The sequence below is a fragment of the Triticum aestivum genome, chromosome 1B (assembly GCF_018294505.1).
Source record: "Triticum aestivum cultivar Chinese Spring chromosome 1B, IWGSC CS RefSeq v2.1, whole genome shotgun sequence".
In the NCBI taxonomy this organism is placed as follows: Eukaryota; Viridiplantae; Streptophyta; class Magnoliopsida; order Poales; family Poaceae; genus Triticum; species Triticum aestivum.
Window position 1 is genome coordinate 549,059,571 of NC_057795.1, and position 9,864 is coordinate 549,069,434.

A 9,864-nucleotide genomic window follows, 5' to 3' on the forward strand; every position below is an offset into this window, starting at 1 on the left:
TAAATAAAAGTTCATCCTCTGTAGCTACAGAAACTAATCGAAAATAAACCATACCATAATAAAAACAAAATAATTTACTAACTAGAACAGTAGCTAGCTAAAATAAACAAGAAAAACTTGATTTCGACTAAAACTAATTTTTTCTTAAATCTAAAATACCCAAACAAGTTGCTACTGCTAGGCATGATCAAAACTAAGCAGTAGCAAAAAGAATCACAAAAAAAAATCCTAACCCAATTTATGGCAGAAAAACTAATATGACTAAAACTAATATAAAACTATTTTTTATAAACACAACATGGGCTAACCTACTTTCTACGGAAACTTTAGGAAATTTGCAAACTAGGAGAAAAAGAATCAACTAAAAATATTAAATAACCTAAGAGAAACAGATTTTACAAGATTGGAACTTTTCTGTTTTTAAAACAGAACGTAAATAACAGGAAAAAAAAACTAACAGGCGCTATTGGACTCGGGGTGGTGCGATCTGAAACTAAACCGCGCCCGGTCGTTAACTAACATACGCATACAGTGTATAACTAAAAGAAACCGGTGAACCGGTTTAGATCTAAACTTAAAAAAAACATACACTAAAACCATTCTAAAAAAACGAGTTACCAAACCGATCTAAGGGTTCGATCTAAAAGAAGAAGAAAAAACAACAGAGAAGCGCTCGCTTACAGCGACGTCGAGGATGTACAGAGGCGACGGTGCGGCGGTCGGCGGCGATTTCGGTGGTCGCGGGCCTCGGTGGAGTGGCTGAACAGATGCGGTGAAGCGAGGGCGTCGCGGGGGTGGTGGAGTTCGCGCTTGGCGATGACGGAAACAAGCAGGGCGATGGTGACAGCGGTTGGACGCTCTGTAGCTCCGGTGGTCGACGTACGAGCTCGGTTTGCCCCCTGTAGTTGACAAGAGAGGGCAAAAACATGTCAAGGGAGTGCGCCTGGGCGACGGAAGTGCGTGGATGAAAGGAGGGGTCGAAGGGGTGCGCACCGGCGTCGGGTGCGGCGATGAACGGCGGCGAACAGAACGAGATCGGGATGAAGATGGCGGCGGCTGTGTAGGGTTTTAGAGATGGTTTTTGAAGGGGATCGCGAGAGGACAGGTAGGGGTACTTATAGGACGTGTTACTTGGGCGAGGGGAAGAATTTTGGCGACTGATCTGCGTCGGCGCACCGGCCCAAATTTGGGCCGGTCCGCCCGCAGCCATCCGATTTTGTCGCTGAGAACCGTTCGATGGCCCTCGTCTTCGTCAACACACTGGCATAGAAGAAATCCCCTCTGCATCTCACTGTCTCCTTCGACTCGCCGGCCGCATGCGTCTCCCGTTGCCGTCCTTGATATGCCGTACTCATCTTAAGATCGCAGCCTCCTCGCCTCGCCGCCGCACCACCGGCTTGCCTCGCCGTCGCACCACCGGCTCGCCTCGCCGCCGTCATCGATCATAGCCGTCTTCGCTCGTCTTTTTAGCATCGTGCAGACGCGTCCGTTCCCCCTCGCCCGTTGACAGTAGCCGCCTGCCCGCCCCTCGCCGGTGCTGCCCACCCTGCCCTCGCTCGTTCCTCAACACAATCAATGGCGATAACGCCATGGCTCGCCGCCGGCCACACTCCGTTGCCGCTGGTTGTAGCAAAATCTGGCACCGGTTGCAGCTTTTCTGCTGCCGGTTGCAACAAAAAAATCACAGTAGCCGGATGCATCAAAAAAATGTTTGAAGCTTTTCAAAATTAGGTGCTTTGCATGTCAACGATTGCAGCTTTTTGTCATGTGGTCGCTGGTTGAATCTTTATATGAAGCCGGTTAAAGATTTCTTTAATGCGGGGTGAAGCTTTTCAGTTCAACAATTGAAGCTCCTCAATTTAATGGATGCAGCTTTTTTGTCCTCGGTGCCCCGGCGATCAGTTTCTTCGTATTTTCGGTTGAAGCTTTCCCGTCGCTGGTTGTAGCTTTTCAGGCCACCGATTGCAGCTTTTGTTGCGGGAGTGCGCCGGCGACCAGCATCTCTGTTTGTCTTTTGAAACTTTTTATGTTGCCGGTTGAAGCTATTTGGGTCATCGGTTGTAGCATTTTGCGCTGCCGGTTGCCGCTTCTCTCACGCGCGGCCACCAGGCGGCGACGCGGCCATGGCGATGAGAGCAGCCATGCAAACGGCCCAGCAGCGTTGCCCCCGAGGGGTGCACGAAAAGCACAGGAGGCAGGAGCTAATGGCCGGCCTGGATCCATGGAGTTTTCTGCTTGGGCAATCGCGAGGAAGGAGTGGATGGAGGCGTTGGGGAGAAGATAAGGTATATGTGTTGCCTTCCTTGTGGCTAGCGCCAGCGAGGCAAAAGCGACCGGCCAGAGCGTTCCGCCGGCGCACCGCGCGTAAACACTTCCGAAGAATTTTAGCTAGGGTTTGGCGAGGGCGTGGACGCAGCCGTGCGCGAGACGGCGAGCCAGATACGCGGCGCAGGTTGTTCGCGGCGAAGGAGATAACGCGGTGGGGTCCAGCGGTTAGAGGAGAAAAAGAAGAAAAAGAAAGAGAAAAAAAGGAAGAGAGAGAGAGTTACGTGAGGGAGAGGGAGTTACGTGAGATCTCCCTCACGAGCGTGCGCGAGGAGCGGCGCTGGCTGGCGGCCTGCGCGGGCGACTGGGCTGGCGCCTGGCTAGTGGGCTGCGGCCCGGGTGGCTATGCTTGCTAGCCTGGCGCCCGGCCTTTTTTTTGAATTAGACACAGGGAGGAATAGAAATATAGGAGAATATATATATATATATATATCTTTTATATAGGAGAATATATATATTAGAATTATCAGGGGAATTTATCCTACAACATGGACATTTTTCCAGGGGCAAAACTCAAACTAAAAAAAACACTTTCTGGAAATCCTAAATAAAATTCAAATTTGAATTCAAACTTTTAGGCAATATTTTTCTTCTGACATTTTTGGAGTGTCATGTTTACTCCTCTCCTACTTTTTCTCAAGTATTTGTCAGGCATGGTTTTGAAATAAATTCAACTGCCAATTTGAATCCAAATTCAAACAACTCAAAAGTCTCTGGAAAAACATTCACATGCCACTCAATTTCAAACAATATGCATAGATGCTTAGCTATAATTGTAAAACATTCGAAATGGGAAATTTGGGATGTTACAAACCTACCCACCTTAAGATGAATCTCGCCCTCGAGATTCGGGTTGGCTAGCAAATAGGTGCGGGTGGTCTCGACGGAGATCTTCTTCTCGCTCCCAGGTGGCTTCCTCCTCAGAATGATGACTCCAGAGAACCTTGCAAAACTTGATGATCTTGCTGCGGGTGACTCTGTTCGCAGTCTCGAGAATTCTAACGGGTTTCTCCTCATAAGTCAGATCACTGTCGAGCTGTATGGCCTCTAGGGGCACTGTTGTTGGGGATCGTAGCAGAAATCAAAAAATTTCTACGCATCACCAAGATCAATCTATGGAGTAATCTAGCAACGAGGGGAAGGAGAGTGCATCTACATACCCTTGTAGGTCGCTAAGAGGAAGCGTTCAAGTGAACGGGGTTGATGGAGTCGTACTCGTCGTGATCCAAATCACCGATGATCCTAGTGCCAAACGGACGGCACCTCCGCGTTCAACACACGTGCAGCCCGGTGACGTCTCCCATGCCTTGATCCAGCAAGGAGAGAGGAAGAGGTTGGGGAAGACTCCGTCCAGCAGCAGCACGACGGCGTGGTGGTGGTGGAGGAGCGCGGTACTCCAGCAGGGCTTCGCCAAGCACTACGAGAGACGAGGAGGGAGAGAGGTAGGGTTGCGCCTTGGGAGAGGGAGACTCATGTGTTGGGCAGCCCCAAAACCTCCACTATATATAGGAGGAAGGGAGAGGGGGAGGCGCCCTAGGGTTTCCCCTAGGGGGGGCGGCGGCCAGGGCAGATGGGATCTCCCCTTTGGGTGACTTGCCCCCAAGCCAGGAGGTGGGAACCCTAGATGGGGCGCCCCAAACCTCCTGGTCACGTGGGAATAGGTGAGGGGGTGCACAGCCCCTTAGTGGGCTGGTTTGCCCCCTCCCGTTGGCCCATGAAGCACCCCCAACACTTGCCGGGGCTCCCAAAACACCTTTCGGTCATGCTGGTCATCACCCGATACCTCCGGAACACTTCCGGACTCTAAAACCCTTCGTTATCAATCTTCACCTCCGGACCATTCCGGGACTCCTCGTGACGTCCGGGTTCTCATCCGAGACTCCGAACAACATTCGGTAATCGCGTACATACCTTCCCTATAACCCTGGCGTCATCGAACCTTAAGTGTGTAGACCCTACGGGTTCGGGAACCATGCAGACATGACCGAGACAACTCTCCGGCCAATAACCAACAGCGGGATCTGGATACCCATGTTGGCTCCCACATGTTCCACGATGATCTCATCGGATGAACCACGATGTCAAGGATTCAATCAATCCCGTATACAATTCCCTTTGTCTATCGGTATGTTACTTGCCCGAGATTCGATCGTCGGTATGCCGATACCTTGTTCAATCTCGTTACCAGCAAGTCTCTTTACTCGTTTCGTAACACATCATCCCGTGATCAACCCCTTGGTCACATTGTGCACATTATGATGATGTCCTACCGAGTGGGCCCAGAGATACCTCTCCGTCAGACGGAGTGACAAATCCCAGTCTCGATTCGTGCCAACCCAACAGACACTTTCAGAGATACCCGTAGTGCACCTTTATAGCCACCCAGTTATGTTGTGACGTTTGGTACACCCAAAGCATTCCTACGGTATCCAGGATTTGCACAATCTCATGGTCTAAGGAAATGATACTTGACACTGGAAAAGCTTTAGCATACGAACTACACGATCTTTGTGCTAGGCTTAGGATTGGGTCTTGTCCATCACATCATTCTCCTAATGATGTGATCTCGTTATCAACGACATCCAATGTCCATGGTCAGGAAACCGTAACCATCTATTGATCAACGAGCTAGTCAACTAGAGGCTTAATAGGGACATGGTGTTGTCTATGTACCCACACATGTATCTGAGTTTCCTATCAATACAATTATGGCATGGATAATAAACGATTATCATGAACAAGGAAATATAATAATAATAACTAATTTATTATTGCCTCTAGGGCATATTTCCAACAGTCTCCCACTTGCACTAGAGTCAATAATCTAGTTCACATCGCCATGTGATTAACACTCACAGGTCACATCGCCATGTGACCAACATCCAAAGAGTTTACTAGTGTCACTAAACTAGTTCACATCATCATGTGATAAGACTCAATGAGTTCTGGGGTTTGATCATGTTTTGCTTGTGAGAGAGGTTTTAGTCAACGGGTCTGCAACATTCAGATCCGTATGTACTTCGCAAATCTCTAGGTCATATTGTAAATGCTGCTTCCACGCTCCACTTGGAGCTATTCCAAATGGTCGCTCCACTATACGTATCCGGTTTGCTGCTCAGAGTCATTCGGATAGGTGTTAAAGCTTGCATCGATGCAACTCTTTACATCGAACTCTTTATCACCTCCATAACCGAGAAACATATCCTTATTTGTCTAAGGATAACTTTGACCGCTATCTGGTGATCCACTCCTTGATCACCTTTGTACCCTCTTGCCAGACATGTGGCAAGGCACACATCAGGTGCGGTACACAGCATATCATACTATGGAGCCTACGTCTAAGCATAGGGGACGACCTTCGTCCTTTCTCTCTATTCTGCTGTGGTCGAGCTTTAAGTCTTAACTTCATACCTTACAACTGAGGCAAGAACTCCTTCTTTGACTGATCCATCTTGAACACCTTCAAGATCATGTCAAGGTATGTGCTCATTTGAAAGTACCATTAAGCGTTTTTGATCTATCCTCATAGATCTTGATGCTCAATGTTCAAGCAGCTTAATCCAGGTTTTCTATTGAAAAACACTTTTCAAATATCCCTATATGCTTTCCAGAAATTCTACATCATTTCTGATCAACAATATGTCAACAACATATACTCATCAGAAATTCTATAGTGCTCCCACTCACTTCTTTGGAAATACAAGTTTCTCATAAACTTTGTATAAACCCAAAATCTTTGATCATCTCATCAAAGTGTATATTCTGACTCCGAGATGCTTGCTCTAGTCCATGGAAGGATCACTGGAGCTAGCATAGCTTTTAGCATCCTTAGGATCGACAAAACCTTTCTGATTGTATCACATACAACCATTCCTTACGAAAACTGGTAAGGAAACTCGTTTTGACATCCATCTGCCAGATTTCATAAATGCAGCTAATGCTAACATGATTCCGACGGACTTAAGCATCGCTACGGATGAGAAAATCTCATCGTAGTCAACTCCTTGAACTTGTGAAGAACTCTTCGTCACAAGTCAAGCTTCATAGACGGTGACATTGCCGTCCACGTCCGTCTTCTTCTTAAAGATCCATTTATCTCAATGGCTTGCCGATCATCGGGCAAGTCCACCAAAGTCCATGCTTTGTTCTGATACATGGATCCTATCTCGGATTTCATGGCTTCTAACCATTTGTCGGAATATGGGCCCGCCATCGCTTCTCCATAGCTCGTAGGTTCATTGTTGTCCAGCAACATGACCTTCAAGACATGATTATTGTACCATTCTGAAGTAGTACGCATCCTTGTCACCCTACGAGGTACGGCAGTGACTTGATCCAAAACTTCATGAGCACTATCATAAGCTTCTACTTCAATTGGTGTAGACGCCACAGGAACAACTTCATGTGCCCTGCTACACACTAGTTGAAGTGACGGTTCAATAACCTCATCAAATCTCCACCATCCTCCCACTCAATTCTTTCGAGAGAAACTTTTCCTCGGGAAAGGACCTAATTCTAGAAACAATCCCTTTTGCTTCCGGAACTGAGACTGGAGGTATACCCAACTGTTTTGGGTGTCCTATGAAGATGTATTTATCCGCTTTGGGTTCGAGCTTATCAGCCTGAAACTTTATCACATAAGCGTCGCAGCCCCAAACTTTCAAGAAACGACAACTTAGGTTTCTCTAAACCATAGTTCATACGTGTCATCTCAACTGAATTACGTGGTGCCCTATTTAAAGTGAATGCGGTTGTCTCTAATGCCTAACCCATGAACGATAGTGGTAATTTGATAAGAGGCATCATGGTACGCACCATATCCAATAGGGTGCAAGTATGATGTTTGGACACACCATCACACTATGGTGTTCCAGGCGGTATTAATTGTGAAACAATTTCTACAATGTCTTAATTGCGTGCCAAAGCTCGTAACTCAGATACTCATCTCTATGATCATATCATAGACATTTTATCCTCTTGTAACGATGATCTTCAACTTCACTCTGAAATTACTTGAACCATTCAATAATTCAAACTTGTGTTTCATCAAGTAAATATACTCAGTATCTACTCAAATCATCCGTGAAGTAAGAACATAACGATATCCACTGCGTGCCTGAACACTCATTGGACTGCACACATCAAAATGTGTTACTTCCAACAAGTTGCTTTCTTGTTCCATCTTACTGAAAACGAGGCTTTTCAGTCATCTTGCCCATGTGGTATGATTTGCATGTCTCAAGTGATTCAAAATCAAGTGATTCCAAACGATCCATCTGCATGGAGTTTCTTCATGCGTACATACCAATAGACATGGTTCGCATGTCTCAAACCTTTTCAAAAACGAGTGAGTCCAAAGATCCATCAACATGGAGCTTCTTCATGCGTTTTATACCAATATGACTTACATGGCAGTGCCACAAGTAGGTGGTACTATCATTACTATCTTATATCTTTTGGCATGAACATGTGTATCACTACGATCGGGATTCAATAAACCATTCACTTTAGGTGCAAGACCATTGAAGGTATTATTCAAATAAATAGAGTAACCATTATTCTCCTTAAATGAATAACCGTGTTGCGATAAACATAATCCAATCATGTCTATGCTCAACGCAAACACCAAATAACAATTATTTAGGTTTAACACCAATCTCGATGGTAGAGGGAGCGTGTGATGCTTGATCACATCAACCTTGGAAACACTTCCAACACATATCGTCACCTCACCTTTAGCTAGTCTCCGTTTATATTTCGAGTTACTAAAGCAACCGAACCGGTATCTAATACCCTGGTGCTACTAGGAGTACTAGTAAAGAACACATTAACATAATGTATATCCAATATACTTCTATCAACCTTGCCAGCCTTCTCATCTACCAAGTATCTAGGGTAATTCCGCTCTAGTGACTGTTCCCCTTATCACAGAAGCACTTAGTCTCGGGTTTGGGTTCAACCTTGGGTTTCTTCACTAGAGCAGCAGCTGATTTGTCGTTTCATGAAGTATCCCTTCTTGCCCTTGCCCTTCTTGAAACTAGTGGTTTCACCAACCATCAACAATTGATGCTCCTTCTTGATTTCTACTTTCACGGTGTCAAACATCGCGAGTATCTCAAGGATCATCATATCTATCCCTGATATGTTATAGTTCATTACGAAGCTCTAGCAGCTTGGTGGCAATGACTTTGGAGAAACATCACTATCTCATCTGGAAGATTAACTCCCACTTGATTCAAGTGATTGTTGTACTCAGACAATCTGAGAACAAGCTCAACGATTGAGCTTTTCTCCCTTAGTTTGCAGGCTAAGAAAATCGTCGGAGGTCTTATACCTCTTGACGTGGGCACGAGCCTGAAATCCCAATTTCAGCCCTCGAAACATCTCATATGTTCCGCGATGTTTCAAAATCGTCTTTGGTGCCTCAACTCTAAACCGTTTAACTGAACTATCACGTAGTTATCAAAACGTGTATGTCAGATGTTTGCAACATCCACAGACGATGTTCGAGGTTCAGCACACTGAGCGGTGCATTAAGGACATAAGCCTTCTACGAAGCAACGAGGACAATCCTCAGTTTATGGACCTAGTCCGCATAACCGCTACTATCAACTTTCAACTAAATTTTCCCTAGGAACATATCTAAACAGTAGAACTAAAGCGTGAGCTTACGACATAATTTGCAAAAACCTTTTGACTATGTTCAGGATAATTAAGTTCATCTAATGAACTCCCACTCAGATAGACATCCCTCTAGTCATCTAAGTGATTACATGATCTAAGTCAACTAGGCCGTGTCCGATCATCACGTGAGACGGACTAGTCATCATCGGTGAACATCTTCATGTTGATCGTATCTACCATACGACTCATGCTCGACCTTTCAGTCTCTTGTGTTCCGAGGCCATATCTGTACATGCTAGGCTCGTCAAGTCAACCTAAGTGTTTCGCGTGTGTAAATCTGGCTTACACCCGTTGTATGTGAACGTTAGAATCTATCACACCCGATCATCACGTGGTGCTTCGAAACAACGAACTTTCGCAATGGTGCACAGTTAGGGGGAACACTTTCTTGAAATTTTAATGAGGGATCATCTTATTTACTACCGTCGTTCTAAGCAAATAAGATGCATAAACATGATAAACATCACATGCAATCAAAAAGTGACACGATATGGCCAATATCATTTTGCTCCTTTTGATCTCCATCTTCGGGGCTCCATGATCATCATCGTCACCGGCATGACACCATGATCTCCATCATCATGATCTCCATCATCGTGTCTCCATGAAGTTGTCTCGCCAACTATTACTTCTACTACTATGGCTAACGGTTTAGCAATAAAGTAAAGTAATTACATGGCGTTGTTCAATGACACGCAGGTCATACAATAAATTAAGACAACTCCTATGGCTCCTGCCGGTTGTCATACTCATCGACATGCAAGTCGTGATTCCTATTACAAGAACATGATCAATCTCATACATCACATATCATTCATCACATTCTTTTGGCCATATCACATCACATAGCATACC